This window comes from Pseudonaja textilis, chromosome 4 (assembly GCF_049901715.1).
Source record: "Pseudonaja textilis isolate UNSWEBS1 chromosome 4, rPseTex1.2, whole genome shotgun sequence".
Taxonomy (NCBI): domain Eukaryota; kingdom Metazoa; phylum Chordata; class Lepidosauria; order Squamata; family Elapidae; genus Pseudonaja; species Pseudonaja textilis.
The window spans coordinates 44,170,231-44,197,329 of NC_141993.1; the positions used below are offsets into that span (position 1 = coordinate 44,170,231).

Consider the following 27,099-nt stretch of genomic DNA (forward strand, 5'->3'; position numbering starts at 1 on the left):
CGGAAGATAAGAAGTTTAATAGTTCAGAAGATCATGAATCCATAATTAACAATAGCAATAATAAAATGCATTAGATTTAGGATGTAAGCTATTAAAATCACTGCTGTGGAGTAAATTTGTACATGTGGGCTGTCCTAGTAGAAGGCTTTAGGGATATGACAGAAAATTCATGGAACCATCAACCTCCTGCCATGGCATATATTTAAGGGTTTGAAGAAGTTGATTGAAAGACACAGTGTGAAACATCATTATGGTATTTTTTCTAATGTTTATTCAACCTAGTTATAAAACATAGCAAAAGCATGTTTGTTTACTCAGTATAAAGCTTTGCATGCACAATTTGTGGCTTCTAATTGCTTTGCATACCTGTGAAGACAATCTCCTTCTCTTTCTTTAGATATTTGAACAATGCATTTTCCCTTGAACTCAACTCTAGTGAATTCTAAGCATGTATATATGTACAGAATTGATACAAACATAACATACATGCACATTATTTCAAATTCCAAACCAATCTTTCTAATTAGGTAGAAAGTCTTTAACAGTGTAAATACCACGTAGTCCATTTTAGGCTCACTAGTCATCCTTTCTCTGGAATGAAGCCAATAGGCCATTTTCAACTGCCAATCAAGCTGTCAATTTTCATTATTTTAGCTGCCAGACATCACATCGTTTTCAAGCTTTGACCTTTTTTAAGCTTCTTGTTTCCATAGTCCTCCTGGACTGTATAAAAATCCATCTCCAGGTCTAGAATGGCATCTGATATTGATATCTGCCTATTTTTCTATCAAAAAATGTATGACAATAGAAAGTAAAATTTACTCTTAGTCCCTTATCAAAACTGTTTATTTTGAATTTCTGCATGGATACATGAACAGCCATCAAGAGAGCAGGCTCATCATAACTCCAATTTGATTTTGGTCTTATCCTTCAATATAGCACAGCATTTGGCACTTGAATTCAATTAGCTGAATGTTGAAGTAGATACTTGAAACTTTAAATTTCCTGGTTAGGTTTAACATTTAGCCAAATACATTTTTCCATATAGCCTCTGATTTTTAATGTAGCTTTAGCCATAATCTGGCACACAATAAAAGTTAAAGTATGTAGATGAATGGTTCATATTAAGGAACGTTAATGAGATGTACTCAATTCCCTTAATTCATTTATTCTTCCAGTTGTGAAGCATGCTCAGAGATGCAACACAATTAAATGAAGAACTAAGAAAATAGATTAGAGGGTTAGAGTTTGTATCAGGACTACACCAGAATTATTTTGTGACAGATGCAATAATTAACTTTCAAAATAAGTAAGGAAAGTTTTCTACAATTGGACCCAACTAGAATGATATGAAATTTCAAGTAAATTTGAAAAACCTTCAAGTACTCCCATTCTTTTAAAAAATTCATTTGATTCACTTGAAACTATGCTCCCATCTTTATATTATACAATATTAAGAAATTGATTATGCAGTACTATACATTTTTTTTTGGTTACACATTAGACTAAGGCAAAATGTAGCTTATTTACTTTTGAGTTGTCCAGTCATAGGATTGTATAAATCATAATTTATAGCTTAATACAATGTGAAAATTTTGCCATTGATGCTTACTCTATGACCCATTAATTAAAATGATGATTTAGCAGGAAATATAAACCCAATCTCTGAGCTAGACATAGATTTTATTTTTAATGGAGGGTATTTGAACAGGCCTTCTAAACTGAGGAGGGGGCAACGTTCAACATAGTCAGGTACCAAGTTTTATAGAATTTACAGGTTAAGACCAGCATTTTCAGTTGCGCTTAGAAACTTATTGGCAATCAGTGCAGTTACTGCTAAACAAATGTCATATGGCAATAATCAGTCTGCTTTGGCAGTACATAGGTTGCTGGAGTTTGGACCAACTGCAGTTCCTAGTTAGTCATTAGAGATAAGAGCTTTAATATGAACTCATACTGTGCTTAATCAGAACCACATTTTGTCTACTTCCACCAGTTCTCCAGGGGTCACTTCTGCTGCTTCTCCTGACAGTCCTCAGTAAACCAGACAATGCCCTTAACTTTGGCTAATAGTAGGAAAACATGTGAGAGTTATTATGTCAGCCAACCTGCTGCCTCCCAATTCCAGCCAGATGTTCAATAAGCTGCTTGTCAGGATCATTGGGAAATTTTCCAAGCAGCCTTCATAAACCATTTAATGCCTTTTTAATAGTTTCCTGCACTCTGGACTGTCCTAATAGATTGTTCTAAATTGGGGAAGGAACAGCAGCAACAAATTTAGTCAGGATCAGGAAGTAATCTGATACAACAAAGAACTCCGTCTAATGTCTTCTATATACAGAAGATACATTAGCTACTCCAAAGTAAAGGCTAGGCCTAAATAAGTCTTCTAAATATCAGATAAGATATTTAATTGGCATAATCCTGTGATTGTCATAGGGGTAATGAACTCCTGAGCTTTCCTGGAATTCAGAGCATGGACGTTAAAATTTTGCAGTACAACTACATGCAGCCCAATGATTTCATATAAAACAATGATTTTTCTTTTGCTTTACTCTGCTTGTTTCAATCCTGCCTACTAGGTGGGCTCCATCATATTACTCCTGAGGAAAAGTGGCCTTCAACAGAAGAGATCTTACCTACTCTTGTTGTAAGTAGTTCTTCAGGTTATATGCTAACTTAGCTCCATAGCTACTTTTCTTCCAAGATAGAAATAAATAGGTTAAACAAGTTTGTCTATATTGTTTTTGGGCATTGATTTTTATCTTACATATGATATTAAACATATATACTAGAATGTAACTACCTTCCAGCTCCCCACCACTTGATAATAGTGTAGCTATGTGGCAAAGCTGATAAGAATCTCGTTCTCTTCCACTGTACTAAGTAATAGCAAAATCTTCTGAAAGGTCCACTCTGTATTCAGTCTTAGATAAGCCTGTCAGGCCCCATTTGTTTCTTGCACATCCTATCTTATTTTACAACTTTCAGTTGCTTCACTTGAGGAAAGTCCTGTGTTATTTTTCTATTTTTACACTCAACAATTTAATTTCTTTTTCTTCTTCCTTTCTCTATCTTGTGTAAGCCCCTTTAGGAAAGGAGCAACTGAATGGAGAGACAAGATAACAATTCTAAAAGAAGGTTGCAATTTTAAGGTTTGTTTGTTACTACATTTCATTCTATATAAAGGGGATTAAAATGCTAGAGTAAAAACTACAGAATGTCATTGTTTTAAGGCTGTAACCATCAAGGAGTTAATGGTAATAAGTAATTAATTTTTGAGCAGACATGCAGGACTTTATTCTCAGTTTTGAAAATAGATCCCCATGAACACCCAGTCATTTAATAAAGGAAAAATAAATAGACACATGGAATCTAAGATTGCTGTAACCAATAGAAAGAGAAGCAGGTCGTAAATAAGAGTGGAGACAGGTGCTCCAGATACATAGAGCTGGTGGCAAGAAAGGAGAAATTCATACTGAATTGTTATTAGCAAAAAATGCTAACAGTACCTCCACCAACAGACTTAAAAGGGGAAAAAATAATCCATGTATCAGTTACAATAGTGCTTAAAAGTTTGTGAATAAAGGAACATGTATAATGTATTCGACACATGTTAACTGAATTCTCTTTAGTCTTTAGGACTTATGTGGAGAACAGATAACATTTTAAGCAGGGATAGGTTTCTACCAGTTCTGTCCACCTCAGTAGAACCAGTAGCTCTGACAAGCAGCAGACATAGAACTGGTTCTATGTCTGCTGATGTTTTTACCCACCCACCCACCTGGGCTCTTACCTGATCTTTATTTCCTGATTTTTCAACTTCAGCTGCCAAACAAGGCACAGCTGCAGTTTAAAAAGCAGGAAAAGAGGGCTGTTTCAAAGGCTGCATCTCTGCATACAGCATACTGACAACGATTTACAGGCGCGTGGCTCACAGTGTGCAGGGAAGCTCGTAAATCCTGAACTGGTAGTTAACCCTGTCGTATCCCACCCCTGATTTTAAGTAATATCTGTACAGCAATATTGAAAATTCAGAAGCAAAAAGCTTATGGGTAATAAAGAAAAGACAGCTCCTTAATATTTTGAGATATTTTGCTTCAATCTTTTCTAATTAAAACAGCAATAATAACTATGTGCATCAGGAAACTGATTAGGATTGTTTAACTAATTTAAAAGCAAGTTAAATTTGAAGAGATTCCAAGTTCCAATATCAATCTGTCAATCTGTCTAATACCTGGGAATATTACAGAATGAATAATAAAGAGATTTGTATGTAAAACCCTAGAAAACAATTTATTTACTAGACTTTCATATTGCCCATCTTGTCTAGAGGAGACTCTATGCAGCTTACAAACAATGCAAAACAATGGAGCAATGATCTATTTTAGCATAGAGTTGTAAGAATAAATCTTGTCACATGAATCTTATTTCATGTTATCATCAGACTATTTTTTTCATAAACTGTGAGAATGCTGAAGACCTCATGTACCCTGATTTCATCATGGCATCTGGCTAAATAGCTCATGAGCTGCTGTTTAGTAAATTATTTAGCTGAGGGCTTGATTAAGTGGGTACATAGTTGGCTAAAAAAATCATACTCAAAGAGTGATAATCAATGGCTACTCATTACCCTAAAGAGCTGTATCAAGTGGGTTACTGCAAGGACTAGTCCTCATTTCCCTGCTTTGGATATTTTCATTAATGATTTAGAAGAAGAGAGGCTAAGAGAACATTTAACAATTCTGCAGACAATACAAAACAGAGTGGACAACCTAAACTATGAAAGGCAAAAATAAAATTAAAAACAATTTCAGTGGAATGGAGACATGGAATAAAAGTCAGAGAATTAAATTTAACAGTGACAAGGGCAAAGTTACTAATTTAATAACAAATATTAAATATAACTTTAATGTTAAAAAGGTAAGAGAAACCTGACTTGGTAATTTCCTTGTGAAAAAGATATTGAATCACCATTTGATTCAAAACTAAATATAGCCTGACATCTGATGTCTGGGGGAAAAAAAACCAAATGCAGTATTAGGCTGCATCAATATAACATGTTGTTCCACTCTGTTTTTTCTAATCAAATCCCAGTTTGAGTTCTGTGTTCACTTTTCAGTTCTATATTTTAAGAAGAATTCAGAGAAATTACAATAGGTTCAAATAATTGCAACAAAAACAATCAGGAGACTAAAAACTAAGTCCTATGATGAGCAATTGAAAGAGCTAGATGTGTTTAATTAAAAAAAAGTTGGGGGTGGGTATTAGAGCATTCTTCAAATACCTAAAAATACATTATATGTAGAAAAAAGTAGAAACCTATTTTTTTTCTTGCTTCAGGTTGCAGGAAACAGAAAAATGAATTTAAATGATAGCAAGGCAGATGTTAAAAAAATGGCTCAACAGCTAGCCAATTACCCAGAGTGATCATGGGTTCCCCTTTATTTGATATCTTCCAACAGAGCTGAAGAGTCATTTGTCTGGGATCCTTAATTGAGATTTTTACACTGTGCAGAAGATTGAATTCTATGAACTCCTTGAGTCTAATTCACATTTCATTTAGTGAAAATTAAAACTAATGAATTATAGCTAATACAATTATTCTCTATGTATAATATATAATAACGTACTCCCTCTTTCACAATAAAAATTACATCATAAATTTTGGGATGGGCTCTGAAGAGACCAGATACAGCATTGAGGTCATATGTTTTGTATCCCTGGTGCACAGATTAAATAAATAGTAAAATAATATTTTAAAATGGATTTAATATACTGTATTTCAGAGTCCTTGGTGCTTTCTGAATTGGTTGTTTTCCTGCAGATGTTTCATTGCCAAACTACCTATGAAAAAGACAACACGATCATATATCAAAAACATCTCAGAAACCACCAACAACCACATCCCCATCACACACAAAACATCTAGAACCTTTAAAATATGCTAAATGAACCAAAAGACCAGCGGCCTCCTCTATCTATCAAAAAAAGTCATGCACAACATACAGTGTAAAGACAACCATTATGTAGGATAAATAGAAAAAAAACTAGCAGAATGCATCCATGAACACCAATCAACAGTCTGAAGACATACAAAATACAGCACAACAGAATTGGAAGGGATCTTAGTGGTCTTCTAATCCAACCCTCTGTTCAAGCAGGAGATCCTATAACATTTTGGACAAATGCCTGTCCAATCTCTTGCCTTAATGACAACAGATTCAGCATTTTTCCTAAGTATTTTATCTGAGAAACATTTAGCACAACTGTCCAATCAAGGAACGATCAAGTTCATGTTCATCAACACTGACAGGGCAAGCCACTAGTATATAAAATGAGATCAAACCCTATTTGTTATTGTTATTGATAATGTGATCTAGTTTAGTAATTTCTGCAAGAAAACAATGAAGCTCAAAGAACAACAAAGATTCCATATTTCAACTCTGAGTTATAAATGTTATCTTTTATCAATGCTGCACTTCATATATTTTATCATATTAAAGTATAGGTATCTGTTGAGGGTTAAAATCAGCATTTAAAGTTTCTTAAAACTCTTTCCCCTGAGAATTAATTGTTCTTTACAGATGCCTAAATCTGAAATGCATGTTTACTTTTATACTTTTCCATTGTGGAAGATGGCCTGATGCTCTAGGGCTTCTTCATTTAACCAAGGAGAAGCTACAAAACAAGCCACTGGACCATTAGCCGAAATCAATTAGTCAGACAACACCAAGGATTTAGTGAGAGAAATACTCTTGCAAGCTAAATGTTTCTCAGAGAAAATACTTGGACAGAATGTTGAATCTGTCCTCATTAAGGCTACACAAAAACAAAAAGCAAAGCAAAACAACAACAGCAGCAATGATAAGAAAGAACAAAACAACAAAAAAGGGGGTTTAACCAAACTGTATTTAAGCTGCTTTAAGTAACATAAAGATTAAGCAAGAATGGCTACTTCTTCAGCAATTTTTATTGTTTTGAGTAGAAGTGAGATTATTAATAATAAAACAAATATGCAGTAATATTAAATTTCATTAAACACTTTGTTTAACTGGCATGCTGATCAGGCCATTTGTTGAAGAGATAGAACAAATTCAAAAATTGTTTTTCTGCACTTCAAGGATAAAAATTTGCTCCCAAAGGAAAAAAAAAATCTAAATAACTAAATAGCTCAACCAAATAACAGATCAAAGATTAGTGAGAAGGTCATTCTGATATGCTACAGCTGTAATAACACATATGATTATTTAGACCTGTCAAAAAAGCATTGCCAAGACAAGAAATGTGAATAATTTTGATAAGCTTTCTTTCAGCATCTCAACAGCTAAGTAGTTATCCAGCCTAAGAAACTTGTGGAATCATGTTCGTCACTTATCTAAAAAAATTGAACGGAGGGGGACAGAAAAAGTTCACAGACAAAATAAAACATACAGTATATAAGACCTTTAGACTGTATTTGTAAGGATAAACATGGTTTCTATTTTCTTATGGACACCAAGAAGTGCCAGAATCTTATGAAGGGGAAAAATACCAGTGTTTACAGATAGTCCTCAACGTATAACTACAATTAAGCCCAACATTTCTGTTGCTAAGTGAGATAGCTGTTAGGTGAATTTTGTCCCATTTTATGGCCTTTCTTGCCACAGTTTAGTAAATCACTACAGTTGTAAAATTGGTAACAGAGTTACTAATCTGGCTTCCCCATTGACTTTGCTTGTCAGAAGGTTGCAAAAGGTGATCACATAAGCTCTGGACACTGCAACCATCATAAATATGAGTCAGTTGCCAAGCATCTGAATTTTGATCACATGACTGTGGGGATGAAGCAACAGTTGCAAGTGTCATAAATCCTTTCTTTCAATTCTTTTGTAATTGTAATTTCAAACAATCACTAAACAAACTGTTGTTAAGTCAAGGACTACATGTCTGTGATGCTATTTCCAAAGGAATCCCTTTATAATTATTCATTCCATATTCAGATCATGAAATTATTTACTCACTTGTCTAGGTCCAGGTGGCCTTTGTACAACTTTGTGCTGTGCACCAGTTGCACCTATTCTAAAGGCTCTATTCTTACGCATGCCATTATCACTTCTCATAAGGACTACTCTAATGCAGCATACCTGAAGCTGCACTTAAGGAGCATTCAGAAGCTTCAACTGGTGCAAAATATGGCAGTACAGGCAATTTTGTACATATGGACTTAGGGCTGCATACTTTATAGCTCTTTTGTATGAATTGCTTTGGTTATCAGTCAGTTTCTGACTTCAATTCGGAGTACAGTTACAATCTTTAAAGCCATACAAACCTAAGTTATTTGATGGTCTATCTTTCCTTGGTTACATCATCCCATCCCATCAGGGTTGATAGTGAAGGCATTTTATGGGTTCCATCTGCTTTGGAGTTCTATTTGATGTAAACCAGGAACAAAGCTTTCTCTGTGACACATGCCCTTTGAATCATCATTTCCTCTGAGTTGAAATTGAAATTGACATTCCAGAAGTTCCTTCAAACTTGATTCTTTCAGTGAAATTGGGAATCCCATGGAAATAGAGGGTCTGCAAAATGGGTGTATTGTATGTAGGATTCCAAGTGTACTCGTGTTTTTGCTTTATATTTATAGCTTTAATTGTTCTGATTGATTTTAATGGTTTTAATGGTTCTGATTATTCCTACTTTTTAAAATATGTCTATGCTACTCAGAATCACAGATGTGACATCAATGGCTATATGAATTCAATGAACAAATAGGATCTTATAGTACATGCTGTGAAACTTTTTTTTATTTTTAAATCAGGGCTATATTTGTTTTGTGTTTGATATTTCTGATAAATCATAAATGAAGCTCTTGCATAATAAAATAAAATAATTTACATTGTCTTGAAGGAAGATTTTAGTTTTAGTTCCTTAACTGAACAAAATTCACTCTACAAGAATGCATGGAAATATTGTACATCACAATCGGATACTACATTTACAGGGATGTGGTTAGATAGGGAATATATACTTTTAAGCCTATGTGGAAGGGTCTGGCTTTGCCTTGAAGTGCTTCAAGCTGTGAAAGTCTTATGAGGTGCTGTGTTCCTTCTCCATGAAATACTTTATGAAGTTTTGATGCCCCTGTGTAAGTTCCACTAGCATCTGTTGCTCATATATAGAAGTTTCTTCTGGCTGTTACAAATGTCAGATGAGTCATTAAAATAAAGAAACAATATTGCTTTATTGTTAGAACTGCTTGAGTACTGTTTTATGAAGCAGCCTCAAAACTTCTCACAAAGTTTCACTGGAATAAAACACTCCTTTGAAGCTTTGCACAGTCCTAATTTATAATTCATAAAAATCTAAACCATCACAAGAAAATATAATATCTAGCCATTCATCCTGTATTATATGGTTTATTTCAAGAAGAAATAGAAGAAATAGATAAAAGTACAAATGGATGTGATTCTAAAGCGTTCTTTGCTCATAAAGTTCTTTGCTTCATAATCTCTTAATTCATAACCATTAGCCCCTTTCACTTCCAGATGTCCTTCTGAAATGCCAACTGGTTGATTTGCTCTGCAGCTTTGCATACAGTTACCAGCAAGTGCATCCCATTTGGATTCAGAGAAACTTATATGTTAGTTTACCCTACCCTACCCTACCCTACCCTATCCTAACCTACCTTACCCACCCCATCCCATTGCATCGCATCCCATCGCATCGCATTGCAACCCATTCTACACAGACACAGACACAGACACACACACACACACACACACACACCCCTTTGTCTAGGATGACATTATTTATTTTCTTAATTATTTAATCAAATTTCTATATACCAAAATGTCTATGGGCAGTACACAACAATCAGATGAAAACCACAGTTATAAAACCTTTATATATAAAAATATCTCCATTAATAAATAAATATAATAAAAACAAATATACTAGGTGAAAATAGAATAAAAATGGCCATCTCAACATTGAAGCCATCTAAGTATATTTCTGGTTTTCTGGGAACTTCAAGCTTGATCATATAACCAGGACTTGAGGAATTTCTAGGTTGTGAACTAATTAGCTTCCATAAACTAATTAATTTCAGGGGAAAAATGTTCCATAAGATGGGTGCCATGATACTGAGTGCAGATCTTCTGGGCCTATCAAATGTAAGTTTTCTGACAAATCTAATGGAACAAGCAGAAATAACTAGGGAAAGACAGTCTCTCAGATACCCTGTTCTCATGCCATGGAGGGATTTTAATTTTAAAATCAGCACCTTGAATAGGGCCAGAAGCAAACCGTTAACCAATACGCTGATGGAGCAGAGATGTAGCATGCTCTGTTCTATAAGTGCTCATAAATGCCAACATCACTCATTTTGCCCCAGCTGAAGCTTCTGGATCCTCTTCAAGGGTAGCCCCATTTAGAACCCATTACAGTAGTTAAACCTGGAGGTGACTAGACCATGAGTGTGTCAAGTTTCCAAGTGATGAAATCCATTTAAAAAGAAAAGAACCAAGTCTATCTTCAAAAAAAGATTTCTTTTATTTAGGAAAGCATCAAATTGGCAAAGTCCATGGTAATTCTGGATCTGACACAACCCGGAATTTCCCCACAATATTACAAGTTAGAAACAACCCCCAAAAGTCACATTCTCCAATAGAAGTATTTCAACATTGCTTGATGTCATAAATCTCCACCTCAAGGGGCCCAAGCACGGGCAGCTCATTTCCCATGGGAAGAAAGATCACCTAGTCAAAACACTCTCTTTATCTCCACTCCCCTCCCCTTAGGAATGTGACAAGCCTGAAACCATTCTCCCCATGACTGCCACAGAGAAAGTAAGAAAAAGAATATATACTAAGACCAATAAAATGGCTACATTTATGTCAGTTTTGGGCTTGACAGGTTGCCCTCCCTCATTTGAAAAGAAACCAGTGCAATGACATAAAATACACAAAGACTGAAATTAGGTTAAACACAATCATACAATGCACATTTTAATCTCCTCTGCCACCTACAGAATTCAGTTTTGGCTTGTGTGGATGTTTTTCAAGCAATTTCCCCACCAATCTATCAGCATTTACTTTCCAACTATTAACCCAAGTCGCTTGTGAAATTGGATAGCCTTTCCAATAAATTAAATATTGTAACTTCTCCCTGAAAATCCTAGAATCCAAAATTTTCTTAACTGCATAATGTTCATGCCCTGCAATGAACAAAGGCTTCGGAGGTGCATGTTCTGCTGGCCTCAAGGAAGAATCAACAACTGGCTTTAATAAACCACTACGAAACATTGGATGTACCTTCCTCAATAATCTAGGGAGATTAAGTTTCACAGTTACAGGGTTTATTACTTTAATTATCTGAAAAGGCCCTATAAATTTTGGACTTAATTTTTTAGAAGGTAAATGTAACTTTAAATATTTAGTTGACAAATAAACTTTATCCCCCACTTTAAATTGTGGCAGCTGGGAACGGTGTTTGTCAGCTTGTATTTTTTTGGATTTGTGCTGCCTTTTTTGTGTTTTCCCAAGAGTCTTTAATTGTGTCCATCCACTCAGTTACTGACATGGATTGGGGGAGGGGGTGTCCCTTGGCAATTCAGCCATGGGAACGAACTCCATCCCAGTATTGATTTGGAAAGGTAGTACTATGTACAGCATTTATTATGATATGCAACCTCTGCAAACAGCAGCAAATCAGCCCAGTTGGTTTGTTGATAATTTACATAACATCTCAAATATTGTCCAATAATTTAGTTAGTTTTCTCAGCCAGTCCATTAGTCTGTGCATGGAAACCTGAAGTCAGACCTTGAGAGGATCCAATTGCTTGTATGAATTCACTCCAGAATTTTGCAGTAAACTGAACCCCTCTCTCTGAAATGATTCTACGAGGCACTCCATGCAATATATATATATGATTCACAAACATTTTGGATAATTTTCTGACTGATGATAGACCTTTGCATAGAATAAAATAACCTTGTTTGGAAAATAAACCCACTACAGTCCAAATTACTGTGTGTCCCCCACTGTCAGGTAAATCTACTATAAAATCCATCCCTATCTCCTCCCAGGGCCAGGATGGCTCAGCTACAGCTTGTAATAATTCTGGAGGTTTTCCTGGTCTGGTTTTCCTTGTGGCACAAGTGGCACAACTCTTTACATAATCCTCAGTGTCTTGCTTCATTTTTGGCCACCAAAACTGACCATGTGTAGGGTTTTTCAATATCCAAAATGCTAGTTTTGAGTCATGACTTTTTTGAAGTGCAGTTTTTTTTTGACATAAAGTTTTAGGGACATATAGTTTAGAACTCTTCCATGCTACTTCCTCCCACATAGTTAATAAATCCTTATGTTCTTGATACCAAATATCTCTCACTAATTCATTTTGCAACCTTTTGGCCATTTCTGATTTGTCTTTGATTTTTTGGGTTTGGGCTTGTGCCCGTGTGATTACTTGAACTGTCTCTTGAGAGGATGGTGGAATGATTGGTGAAATAGTTCTTCTCGCTTACTGTTAAATAGGGGCTTCCTAGACAATGTGTCTGCTAGTAGATTCCCCCCCCCCCACAGGAGGTACTTCAATTGGAAATTTGAATAATTGAACCCATCTAACTTGTTTAGGAGAAAGTTTCCTGGGTGTTTTTAGACCTTTTAAGTTTTTATGGTCTGTCCACACTTCGGACAGAATGTCACTGCCCTCTAAAAATTGTCTCCAAGTTTGTAAAGCCCAACGAACTGCATAAACTTCTTTTTCTCATACAGCCCACCTTCTTCCAGTGTTTGTGAGTTTTTTGGATGTATATGCGCAGGGTAGCAGATTTCCATTATCATTTTTCTGGAGTAGAATTGCTGCCACTGCTACATCGCTAGCATCTGCTTGCACTATAAAAGGCAAAGTTGAGTCAGGGTATTTGACAGAGCGATTGAAGCTGGGCTTGACAGAGTGACTGAATTGAAAGCAGGGCCTAGATGATCCAGGAACAGATACAATGGTAAACAAGACATAACCGTGCAAAGGTCATCCTAGCCACATCTGCCACTTGATCATTAACAGGAGACATGAGTATAGGAGGAACCCTGATTGTGTGTTGGGACTGTATGGGGTAACACAATTCCAATCAACACCAAAGATGTCTTGGTCCTGACAACAGTATCCTCCAAAATCCAGAGCATTCAGTCTTGCCAGGATTAGAGTAAGGAAGAAATGCTGGATCATCAGGGTGGGTGTTCAGCTTTGTTCAGGTATTTTCCCACGTTATTATAGTTGTGCTTTTATAGTCGTGCTTTAAAAGCACTATATGTGTGTGTGTGTGTGTGTGTGTGTGTGTGTGTGTGTGTGAGGTATATGAAATATCCATGTTAGTCTTTGAAGCAAAAAAATCACAATACATACTAAAGCATTTTAAAAATTAAATTTTTTTTTTCATACAGCTCTCATAAATCAAGTGACCATACATAAAATAGCAAAAGTGACATTGTAAGAGCCATGATGGTGGGGCAGTGGTTAGAATGTAGTACTTCAGGCTAACTCTGCTGACTGCCAGCAGTTTGATTCTCAACGGCTCAAGGTTGACTTAGCCTTCCATCCTTCTGAGGACAATAAAATGAGGACCCAGATTATTGGGGGCAATATGCTGATTCTGTAAATTGCTTATAGAGAGCTGTAAAACATTATGAAGTGGTTTATTTATTTAGTGTACAGCACATGTTTGCCAGGGATCATTGAGATGGCTGGCTGCCTTTGTGAAAGGATTTTTTGGGGGTGGTGTTATTTTTACCCATGGGATGGCTGAATGCCAGTAGGCAATCGGGGGAGAGTGCTTTCTTGTCACTATTCTCTCATGGGAATCGAGCTGTTGAACTGCTGGCTCAGCGGTGCACAGGCCCAGCATCTTACCATATATGTATTATTGCTATTGCTATTAATTTTTTTTTAGCACTGATTACCTAGCTAATATAAGCTGTATCCAAATAAATTTTAGTAGATGTTTAATTAATCAGAAATGGTGTAACTATATTTAATATATTCTTGTATGATTATACATTGTGAAAAAACTACCTTTGTTATTTCTGTTCTCAGGTATTGCCACTTTTGAACAATAGGGTGTTTTTGATAGCTTTCTCAATATTATTTCTGAAAAGGTTAGGGTTACTCCTAAATCATCATATTAAAAACAAAATCTATACAAAATATAGGCTTGCCATCATTTGATCGGGGAGGACATGCTCAGATTCAACTCTGATATGATTGAGTGACTCTAGATTTGGTGCCCTCTGTATTCAGAGAGTTTTTATCTTTGATGTTAAAAGTTAACCTCAGACAAGCCTGATGCACAATTTGGCGGGTCCTCTTGAAATCATGGTTCTTTACTAAACAGCAGATGATAGCTCTGGTTCAGAAGTCCTTTTCATAAATCACATCTTATGAGTCAATTTTGCACATTTCTGGGATGGCCCAATTTCATGCATCTGGATTACTGCAATACACTGTATAGAGGATTGCCTTGAAGATCACTCAGAGGTTTTGGCCAGTTCGCAACTAGTTTTCAACACAGCTTAGTATTCCCCCCAGTATATGTAAATTACTGCTTTATGAGCTGTACTGGTTACCAGCAAGTTCTACACATAATTTATGCAGCTAGTTATTACCTCTAATGCTTTTCATGCCTCAGAGCTCAGTTATTTGAAGAGCCCTCTGCCTCATATTATTTTTCTCCATCCAGTAAGATTGGACAGATGGTCATCTTTCATAATTTAAATATTGTCATTTGGTGGGCCTCAGGAAATGCACCTTTTCTATTATTATGCCTGAACTATGAAACAGAATTCCTCCCAAGAGCCAATTCTTGTGTCAGAAATTTGAATGTCATCTTTGAATGGTCCTTGATTATTTTTGTTTGTATGGACTTACGTCTATTTTATTATGCTTTAAAGTTTAACATTTGAAAATATTATGTTGATTTAATTCTGCATACTGTCCAGAATCACACATAGGCAACAACATAAATTGATTGAATGAATGAAGAAATAAATAAATTTAGATTAAATGATGTTGTTGGAGGAAGAGCAACTTCTTCTTAAAAACGTTTTACTTCTTTAAACAAATATAAAAAGGAAACAGATTGTCCTAAATAAAATATTTTAAGAGGTTTCTGAGAATAGGAAGAACTCTACTGTGCCTTTGATGGCAATATCTGGCATACCCAAATCTGAATACATAAAATTATAAAAGAAACAAAATCAAAGAATATAATTTCTTTCTTATTCCTTCTTCCTTTTGAGAATCAAGTTGCCACTTACTTAACAGTTCTTGCATTCCTCCTTAAAGGCCATCTCCACAGACATCTAAACTCTACTTTTTAATAATATAGAGAATAATATGTTAAACCAATGCCTCGTGCAGTCCGCTTATAGTAAAGAGAATGCCAATCATTTTGGGGCACTATGGCAGTTTTACTCTGAGCATGCTCACATTAAGCTAAGTTCTTAAATTTAATGATTAGCTTACTTATTATTGTCTTTAGTCTTCCAACCTGCAAGAATACAAAATGTACTGATACACACTCAGGATTTTTTTTTATAGAAATGTTAAAAGCTGATAAGTTATGTGCTGCTGCTCTCTCTCTCTCTCTCTCTTTTTTTTCTTCTATTAATATTACAAACAAACAAAAAGGTTTAAAAAAAGGTACAATATTACGAACAAACAAAAAAGGTAAAGTCAGGAAATGAGCAACACTACAGACATATGTGTACTTTAATGCTAATATTAAAGACAATGTGCATAAAATGATTCCTTTGAGTTTATGTCCATGGTTATTTTCTGAAAAGAATGCCTATACATTTTGCAATACCACTTTCAGAACTATTTTTCCTTGATAGGGGTTCTCACAAATCACACTTTACAGTGAAGAAAGAAATTTTTGCAGTCAGTTACTTTCTCGACTATATCTGCACAAGTGCAATTCCATGAATCAGTTTCTCATTAAATGTTTAAATGACCCATATCATCTGTACCCAGCAAAGTAGATAGATGCAATCATCAAAATGTCTATCAAAATGTACTTGATTATTGTATTGTCCATGACCTGAATCATTTTCTTTTCTTTTCATATTGAACCTAATATGATGTCACTAAAAATAAGCTGACAGAAAATTAATAGACAACAGACTTGTTATATTAGTTTGGAGCACTGCAGATTCGGGTTTTCCAGTTGCTTCAACCTTCAGTTATTCCTAGTAGTGTTTTGGCTGAAATTAGAAAATGCACACATGAATGTTTTCCTGTATCGAGAACAGTGTCTTTTGGGCATGAAGAACACTTCCCTTATGTGGTACCTCTTTTGGAGGCTTTAGTAGCATGATTCACTATAAGTGTTAGTCATTTGATCTGAAACATAAATGTTACTTCAACTTTATTAGCAGTTCTAATTACTTACCAGAAGTTTGGCTGGAAAAATAGTGCAAGTTTCTAAGTTTCAGTGGAATAAATATTCCAAAGGTGTAGTGTAAAGCAAAAGAAGTCTGTGAAGCGAATTAGTTAAGCAGTCCATATAACAAGTAGACTATGTCCATAGTGCACATAAAGACCCTGAGTTACCTACCCGTGTCCTAAATATCGCAATTCAGATAAGTGGTTTATCAGCTCGGTGGCAGATTATAGAAGACCCTTTTTGTGGACATGTTTTTCCCCAGTAAGAGAAGCTAACAATTCTATTCTTACAATGAATTACCAGGGTATCATACAACATTTATCTCCTTGATAGTTTCCCCACCAAGAATGTAAAGATAATAATTTGCATTATCTACAGAAGAAAGATTTTGTGTGGATGTGTCTGTATAAGTGTGTATTTGCTGGGGTATGTGAGTCTGTTTTGTGGGAAACCTAAACATTGTCTCATTGTCTCAGCCAGCAAGGCATAACATTTGGCAAGCTTCTGACATAGACAGCATGAAAAGGCAAAGCCAGTCAAGACACAGAGTGTGCACAGTAGGGACTACAGTTATTCATAAAAATATATTATAGGAGCATCTTTCTTCTCACAAGAGAGATATATCAAACAGAACAACAAAGGCTTTATATTTCCTAGTTCAGAGCCAACCCCAATTCCTTATGTTCCACAGTACATTGGTACACTGTCCTTCCGGAAATCAGGGATCTATGATGTTGGCTCCAAGGGTCACCTGTAGATTCAGCAGGGCTCATTGTAATAATTTTCATTTCTAGCCAACTATTTTGGTAAAACAGAAAGCTTAATCTCTCTTTAAAAAAAAAAAGACATATATTTTTATTTGCACATTATGAATGGCACAGCTAAAAGTTCTCCTAGCAACAAATGTACTCAATTTCACTTCACTTTTATGATAACTCCTACTTATCCTTTTTACTCAAACTGGTTGAAAAGAATATCCCCTTAAAGGCTAAAGACTGATGGTAATGGAAGTAAAAAAATTCCAACTCTTTTCACTGATCTACTTATTATTGTTGGACAAATAAGAACCTGCTTATCCAAATCTTAAGCATGCAATCACAGCTGGCTCATGCTAGGATATACAAAAAAAGCAGAGCATTGTTCTTTGTTTCTGTGCAATAGTCTTAGGCAGTTTGACTCTGGTTGTTGCTGACTGCAATGTCACAGAGAAGCTAAAGTCTAGGGCTGTCAAATGCCTGGCCCGAGGGCTGGATGTGTCATGTGCTGGCCACACCATGTCCAGTTTAGCAATGGGGAAAAAGTCTCAAAACATCATATGATGCGCCATGACAACATGAGTTTGACACCCTTGCTATAGACAAAACTGTTAAAGGTCTGTTGTCAGAAAAGCCTTAGCTCTGAAGACAGTGTTCCAGATTAAAGCTTTAATTTAGTTTAAGTTACCAAAGGGCAAATTAAATCTGGATGGGTTGAAAGTGATCTTATGGGTGGCAAAATGATGGTGACACTGTCTGTGACTCCAGAGAAGGAGAAAGCACTGTGGTCTTGCAGCCAACAGGCTTGTGATAAAGTTGCCCTTGGCTTCCCAGTGGAGCTCTGTCTACAAAGTCATTTTATTCTATATCCCTTCTCTGTGAAAATGAAAGTGGAGTAAAGACTCCAGCTGTGGAAAAAAGCACGTATTTGCATGTCAAGATAACTGGTATGAAAATTATCCCCTTCTTCTCTGCTTCACAAGAAATTGGAAGAATGGCAGTTTTGTGCTAGCTTTCCAATCTTGCTTCCACCATTCTCTTTCTCTATATCTCTTTTGCCTCAGGTGGCAAGAAATCTACCTGCAAAGGGATAATAACTAATGGATAGGAGAAATGGCAGAGAGTGTCCTACTGGTGCCAGTCCTACTGATTATTTTGTGACAATAGAGAACAGTCAGCAGAAGACCCAAAACAAATGTTCTCCATCTTCTTCTCTCTTTCTGCTTCATCTTATGTGCAAATAATCCCTATTATACTCTATTGCCAAGGAAAAATAGCAGTTGTGTGACCAGTATTTTGTTAACCAGGTAGTTTTCCTTCCAGTTTCTGCATTGTGTGAAACCATCTTAGTGTAGTGGTGAGGAAGCCAATTCTTTCTGAAACTGGTTAGTGGAAACTGAAAATGTTGAAACAACCCCATATGTTGAATGTCTATGGAGATTCTCAGTCATCCACAGCATGGTTGTCAAGAGGCACCTGGACTTTCTATTTTTTCTTTGAAGACATTTCACTTCTCATCCAAGAAGCTTCTTCAGCTCTCAGCTGAAAAAGCAAGAAAAACCAGAAAATCTTCAGAGAAAACCAAAAAGTCCAGTTGCCTCTTGAAAAAGCACCTTTAGGAGAACCTTATATATTGTTGCATTCCTGAAACAGAAAGATGAATGCCCACCCATTAATTTTTTTTCCAGCTAATTACTCCTATTAACACTTTATTAGCATTGTGATTTGTTATTAGAATATCAACAATAATTTTTTATTATGAAGTTGTGATTTTGTGTCCATGGATAAATAAAGTCAGACTCCAATGAACTTGTTTTAGAAATGCATTGGCCTTTAATTCTTTCTCCTTCACAAACATGGATCTTGCCAAAAATCTTAATAAAACTAAACATTAAAGCTGGCTAGTGTTTATACTTCTTTAGAAATTCTCATCTCATCTTACCCTTTCCTGTTTCCTTTATCTGTAAAATCATCCTTATGGCTTCATACCAGTGCAGTTATCTGAAATGAGTAATTCATCTCTGCAGAACTTTCTGGAAAGACAAAAGGAGATGTCTATATAGTACAAATATATGGAGAATTTTTACCATGGAATGAAAAAAAAAACACCCTACAATATTCTTGGCTACATAATACATTTCCAAAAGTAAGAATATCCTTCAGTTTGTACATAGAGTAGTGAATTATGTTTGGATATTCAAAAAATTGTAGGCATAAATCTGACAGAGTGCAAATCTCCTCTATATATTAGAAAGTAGAACTTTTATTTACACTAATCTGTATATTCCTAGACTACATAGCAAACAGGCTTGAAATGCAGCATAGTTTTGAAAGCAGTCAATGTTAGATTAGGGCACATTGTTCCAAAAAAGAAGAGAAAGTTCAAATACACATAGCTTCCTTGTTCTCCGGATAGCAAACTGAAAGTTACCTTACCACATCTTTATTTGCCTCCTTTTCTATATCAATGTTCTCTGGTTGCTGAGACTGGCCAAAGATGACTTAATTTTCTGGGCTGTGGAAGTGCAGTTTTCTGTAATTTCTAGCAACAAGATACTGTATGCAAGTATCCAGAAGTGATATATCAGCAGGTCCTGACCAGTTCAGGAGAACCAGTAGCAGAAATTTTGAGTAGTTCAGAGAACCAGCAAATACCACCTCTGATTGGAGAATTTTTATCCTTCCCCTATCATGCTCATCAAGAACCAGTAATAACAAAATTTGAATGCCACCACTGCAAGTAACGTAGGGAACACTAAAATTGTTTCAGGGAGATAGCTCGAAATGACATACTCCATGATATTAATTTTGTACAGTAGTTCTAACTCAGGGGTATCAAACTCAAGGCCTGCAGGCTGGATCCAGCCCACAGGGTGCTTAGACCCGACCCATGGGGCAGCCTGGAAAAAGCAAAGGACCGGCTTGCAGTGCCAAAATGGGGAAAATAGGAGTGTCGCAGGAGGCCGTTCAGGCCAAAAATGTTTTGACCATTAGGGTGCTGCAGGAGCCCTTCATCCCATCTGTCCTGCCTCTCTCCTCTGGCTGGTCCACAGAGGACAATTACAATGCTGATCTGGCCCTTAAAGAAATCCAGTTTGACATCCCTCTTCTAACTAGTTCTGTCATTTTTTATGAGGCCAACCCGTTTAGTCTGGTTCCAATCTCTTTGGCAATTTTTAAGTTTGTTTATAATTATAAAAATATAGAACAGCCAGTATTTTCATATGTATTAAAACAGTACAAGCCTTGAAATTGACCATCCCATGCCTCACTTAACAAATTGCTGAAAATATAATTGAAGGACTTGGCACTTGTATTTTTTTAGTCAGTAGGGCAAGGAACTTCTGCTTCCAAGGAAAGGACTTTTTATTCCTTGTGACCATACAACTATATCTTTTTGCTTATTCCTTCTCTCCAAACAGGAGTTATCATAGCTGCATGATTACAAATAGCATTCAGGAGATAAAAAGTCTCTTTGGATCACCTATTATTTAATTGCTTGATCAATTATTTCAAGAAATTTAAAAAAAATCAATTAGTTGATGATACAATGGAAAAGAAAAAAGAAAACAATGCAATGTATAGAATTACCAATGTTGCACATGACAACTAGAAAAGGCTTTTCATGTGCTAAATGATGTATGTTGCAGTTTGAATTAGAGGAACCAACCAATCACTCTCCTTAGAATGCTGCAATTAAACTGTATGGACAGATCAGTTCTGAATGTTTGGTAACTGTGGGAGTAGTAATATTTAAAATGGCATGATTTCATCTTTTGGTGCCAAGATGAGAGAATGCATAGTAAAGCAGACGTGTGAATATGAGCAAAGTCACAAATTCCACAAGCTCTTCTCTTGATCCTGTGCTTTGGAACCCAGCCACTATAACTAAATACTTTTCCAGATCCCCAAAAATATACAGTAATGAACATATTAAGTATCTTCACACTTAGTACTTATGAACATACTAAGCATAAATAATGAACATATTAAGAATGAGTTATTTAGTGAAGGTAAGTAAGCTCTCTTAACTAGGAATACATTTTCTTTATCATATATGCATTCAAAAAGGAGTTCCCGTAAAGAAGATGGATATGCTCCATTCTATCCATAATACCTGGTACACAGTGATATGACAAAAGATGGCAATTTGTTCCTGCTGTTTTCTACACCAGTGCTCATTCTGTTTCAGCAATTAAAACAATGTGCAAGGAAAGAGCTGCTGTAAATAGATAACAGAGCTGGTTTCCTCCATAAAGAGCAAAAGTCAGTTCAGAAAGCTGTTGAGAGATTGGGCTTCCATTTATCATGGAATGACATATTGACTGCACAGGCAGGGTATCACTGCTAATTTATGCTCTCCTTTTGGGAACAGAATAACATGTCTCCTCCTGCTCATATTCTCTTTCACCTTGAGAAATCATCAGTTCATGTACAACTGGGGAAAACCAGATTAAAGTGTTTAGTCAGTAGCTTAAAAGTAAGCCTCCATCAGGTTAAAAGCTGTGAACTTTACATGAGAAACATTCATTTGGAAGCATGATTGTGATAATATCTTTCTTGCTTTATTTATCATTTATGGTTGTAAAAAAATTAACAATAAACATTAGCTGGGATGTGTTTTTCCTTTGTTTAATTGGCAGCATTCAAAACTTCATAGTCAATTTAAAAAAAACAAACTTAAATTCTAGGTTTTATTTGAGATTCAGATCAAACTTTTCTTTCATTGTCAAAAGAAAACTGTCTTTTAGTGCACACAAAAAGTTTCTAAGAAACATGTAGATCTGAGATAGTCTATTGTTTATGTGTTCAGCACATCTGGTTTTCTTTTATATTAGGTTTATTAATTTTGTTATACACACACACACACACACACACACACACACACACACACAGACAGACAGACATACACATACATTATCCAATCAGTGAATATCTGTAGTTATAGAGTCTCCAGAGAATGAATAACACTGAAAAGTTAGGGACTATATATTGTTATTCTTCTTTTTTGTCATTTTGAACATTGATGGAAAATGATTTTATTTCTTTTTATGTGGTTGAATTGGTCAATGTCTTCCTGCTGTTCAGCTGATCAATTTGTAGCTGAATAGTGGAAAAAATTGTATTACTCTCTGAAAGATATATCAGTGTATGTAGAACATGTACATCATACAGAATTAGCTAGTTCTTGACTTTACTGGCATATCTATGTTTGCTGCAATTAATGTGGAAATTGGCTCTCAGACTGAGGGAATAAATATTAGAAGGATGAACTTATTTTGGAACAATGATCTCTTGATAATAAATGAAGGTGAACTTTTGCATGTTTACCAACTATACAAATTGCTCAGCACTTCAATTTGTACATCTGTTTCCATTATATATATATTTTTTATATTCATAGCTCAATGAGACCAAATATGATGATTTCTAAATTAATTTTAGAGCTGTTGATCACAATCACAATGTTAATCACTTAGCCACTGAGATAGAAAAATAAAATATTCCATCCATGTTGAAGTCAAATAACTGAATACATAAAAAAGTATGTAAAGCAAACCAAAAATGTTCTGGGGATTGATTTATGTTAACAGTGCAAGATTTTCGAAGCAGTTTCTGTAGTTCATTTCTTTGTTTCCTACAATTTTTCACTCTAAAAAGGCATAACACAGAAGAAAAAGAACAGGAAGATTGAAAAGGAAAAGAAAATGACTTAGAAACCAGCGCTTAATGACTGCAAAACAGTTCATCGTTTATTGAAGCCTTAAAGTTTGTTTTATTTCCAAAGTGGATTATCTTCTTGTTCTTCTTTACAGGCCAATTGACCTCAATATGTAGAAAAAGCATTATAACAGAATAACAGAGGTAGAAGGGACCTCAGAGATCTTCTAGTAGTGCAACTCCCTGCTCAAGCAGGAGATTTTATAGCAGGGGACTGGAGGTTCTGGAGCCACATGCGGTTCTTTTGGCCCTCTGCTATGGCTCATCAGCTGTCAGCTGATCCCACTACTGACTGGCTCCTCCCCATCCCCCCTCGCCTGACCTGAGAAGGTAAGGGTAATGGCAGGGGATGGAGACTCACTCCATATTCCAGAGCAGGAGATGACTGAGTAGGGGTGAGTGAATTCGAGTTGGCCATGCTCACCCAGTCACACCGGTTGTTAAATTATTGGCTCTCGGTGTTTTGTTTTCTTTTCTTTTCCAAATGGCTCTTTGAGTGTTTAAGGTTACAGACTCCTGCTCTATACTATTCCAGAAAGTGGCAAGTCATTCCATTGGTAAATTGTTCTCACTGTTAGCAAGTTTCTCCTTAGTTCTAGGCTGCTTCTCTCCTTAGTTAGGATGCAATAGCAACCTGCATCCCAAGTGATCACAGAAGTCATGGAGAAATGGAAGTCCCAGAGAAGGTGTCAGCAGATCCCTGTCTGCTGCTTCTTTTAATCACCATGATCCAGAAAGATGTAAAAATAGTGAGGTCTATGTGATGGGAAATTCAGTAGGCTTTGTGCTGCCATGGTGTTTAGTCTCATAAAATGGAATTATACTATAATAGCATATCCTGGAAATAGAAAAGAAGCTCCAGGGATATGGCTGGCTGGCTTCTTCTCAACTGGAAAAAATTATTAGAATAGATACAAAATAGTTTACATTTGGACAGAATGTAATACATTATAGAAAGCTTTGTGGGAATTTCATAGGTCAAAACAGTGAAACAGAAAAACTGGTGGAAGACGATGTGATCCTTATCTGTGTGAAATGACATTGACTGAGTGACATTAATATGACTGAGAAACTGTAGTTCAGAAGGGAACTCAAGCCCACAATACAACTGTCAAAAGGTGATTTTTGTCAGTAATGGAAAACCTCAAACTTATAGTTGTTTCTAACTTAATAAAGCAAATAGTCCATCAAAAGAAAATTGGAGGGTTAGACTCCAAGATAAAGGTAACTATCAGGTTCTATCTATATTTAAGCTCAGTTCAGGTCTGAAGTTTGCTTTCGTGAAAATTGTTTGAAGGTTTTGTACCGAGTCCTGTATTTGATTGCATCTCTTTACATTTGGCATCATTTCTTCCATTCCAGAATAGATTTATCACTGCCCATTAACTTCTGTCAGCTCTACTGTATCTCTGTAGCTGTTTCAGACCAAGTGAGGGCAATGGACAGCCAAAGGCTACGCTACTTCAAATAATTCATCAGCAGGGATTCATACAGAAGAAGATACAATGTTTTTGTGTGGTTTATCTGATGTTTTCAATACAAATCTTATTAATTATATCATAATTTTTATTATTACTCTGTGTCTGACATCTGATATATGAAAGATGAAGAAACTGATGAAAGTTTTTTAAAATAATGATCAAAACTATTAACATTGTCCTAATTTCATTTGCCTTATAATTGATTTTAATTCTTTTATAGACGCTTTATTTCAGGTTGTAAACCAATAACTGTTTGACAGACAAAAAACGAGTTTCTCCATTGGTTAGTCATATCATAAGAACAAGGATACTAATGTGAAATATGGATGCATGCCTTGCATATACCCATTAAGAAGCTCTTACATTATATTTTAGATTTTGGAATCTAGCAGGCAATATTAGAAATTTTGGTCAGAATTATATTAATGAAATACTTATGCCTGAAGAAATCTGAGGAAGTAAAGCAAAATTGCAAGTGATGGCATTTTAGGCCACTGTCAAGAAGCTGAAAAAAGAGTCAAGATGATACACTCCATCTGATTAAAATTAACATCTGAATTTGTTTATTTACTCACAATAATATAAACTGCAGGACAAAGGTCAACAACTTAGAATATTTCTCTAGAAAGCAGTGCCTGTCAGTCCTATTTTAACTTAGTCTAGAAAAATATTCTGGCTGGTGATACTTGCGGTTGCTAAAATAGCCAAGAAAATTAACAAACTTACATTACATTTATTTGTGAGTTGATTATCAGTCCCAACAATTTCTCTCCAAAACCAAGGTTAAAAATGTTGGAATGAATTCAATTTGTTGATAATGTTAGATAAAAATGGAACTGAACGTCTAGCATCAAGATGCACTTCTTGGACCCTATTCTTCTTGACAACTTTTATCCATGACTAATTTAGCCATTTAAGGAAGTTAAATGAATGGTGATCATTGGACAACTGTGGAGCACCAAAGAGGTTGCAGATCATCTGGACCCTTTTTCAGGCATGATTTAGATCTTGGCACAGAATGGTTATTCTTGTTGAAGAACTTCATCAAGAATTTGATTGGAGTTAGTGCACTCCTTCTGGTCCATTTAGATTTTTGGGTGGCCTTTCATATTATCTATAATGGTAGACTTCTGGATTGCATGTGAACACTGGGAAAGGGTGTTTTACAATCATTCTTTTTTTCTTTTTTTTTAAAAAATATGTGGATTTGCTATATAACAGGGGTAGTCAACCTTTTTATACCTACCGCATACTTTTGTATCTCTGTTAGTAGTAAAATTTTCTAACTGCACACCAGTTCCACAGTAATGGTGATTTATAAAGTAGGGGACAAAACCCCTACCGCCCACCATGAAAGCTGGAATGCCCACTAGTGGGCGGTAGGGACCAGGTTGACTACCACTGCTATATAATATGGCACTGAGCTAATGGCAGGGCTGTTTTTTCCAGGCAAAATAAACATACTTTATCTGTGTGCCTGGGAGAAACTGCTTGTAATCCATTGCTTTCACAAATTATGGGAGCTAAGGCTCATTGGAGCTATAGAATAATGTCCCCTTATAAATTAAACATGTCACACCTTGTTTACCCTCTAAATATGTACTAAAATGAAATTATTTTACAGGACTTAAGCATATGGTGCCCCTGATTAATTATTAGCAACATCATTGTTTTATGTTTTTATATGTTTGGTAATTTTATTTTTGCTGTTTATCATATCTGCTGTTGTTGATGCTCTTATTTGCTGACAACTGCTGAGACTCCCATAGATTATAACTGTAAATGTAAGATATAAAATATTTTTTAATTACATTAATTGCAAGAAAATGTGAAAAAAGAATTCATTTGATGTTTACGTGCTGTAGAAACCATATACTTCACCAAAGAAGCATTTATTACTTATTATCAGATGTTAAAGCCAGTATTGGCAGCTGTTAGTATCCATGAAGGACAGCTCCAAAGAAGAAGTGGTGAGTCTCGTTATTAAATTCCAAAATACTAACATCCAAGTTGGAATGAATATGACTGATTGTGTTTGTAAAATGTAATGTAAATTTATCAAAATGAGACTTCAAGTCTCCATTAGCTCTCTTGATGTTTCATACAGCACAATTCACCACTCAAAAGAGCTCTTCTGGCAAACTGTAAGCTTGTGTACTCACACAAATACACTTATGGTTATTTTTTTTCTCAGCTGCCGTCACCTTTCATTTTCTTAGAGGACCAAAATCCAGATGCAGTTCTATTGCTTTATTGAAAATATTTGTGAGTGATTATGTCAAGACTAGGGCTTTGGCACAACTTTTGGCTGTAACAACAACAAAAAGAACAGCAACAAACTGTCCAGAGTCTTCAGGACGCTACCTGAATCCATCTGTTTGTAGATGAAGAGCATTAAAATTGATCACCCAATCTTGTTAAAGTATAGTTCATATTAGTTTAAGGATCTGAGATAAGCACATCGTGCTATACTGATATCATGCCCCATAAACAAAGGCACACAAAATAACACATCAGCTACTGGTTAAAGCCAATGTGCACTTAAAAGGGATTTTTTTTAACAAAGAAAAAAATATGCACACAGGAAATGCAAAAGATTCCACTAAGTCTTTACCATCTGCAATTCTACTACAATAACTTCATGATCTTTAAAGGTATTGACCTGTTGTGGTCTATCTGAACCTTATGGTTTTGTGATTTCAACACAATTGAAAG

The 27,099-nt window shown here is 35.6% G+C and overlaps 1 long non-coding RNA gene across 1 annotated transcript; it reads left to right on the forward strand.

Annotated features, from left to right (window-relative positions):
* The first annotated feature begins 2,583 nt into the window (after positions 1 to 2,583).
* On the forward strand, positions 2,584 to 26,770 carry LOC148125810 (uncharacterized). The gene is made up of 4 exons (XR_015743697.1): positions 2,584 to 2,650; positions 3,086 to 3,155; positions 22,844 to 22,951; positions 25,233 to 26,770. It is a non-coding gene; the product is annotated as an uncharacterized LOC148125810 (long non-coding RNA).
* Positions 26,771 to 27,099: the final 329 nt, after the last annotated feature.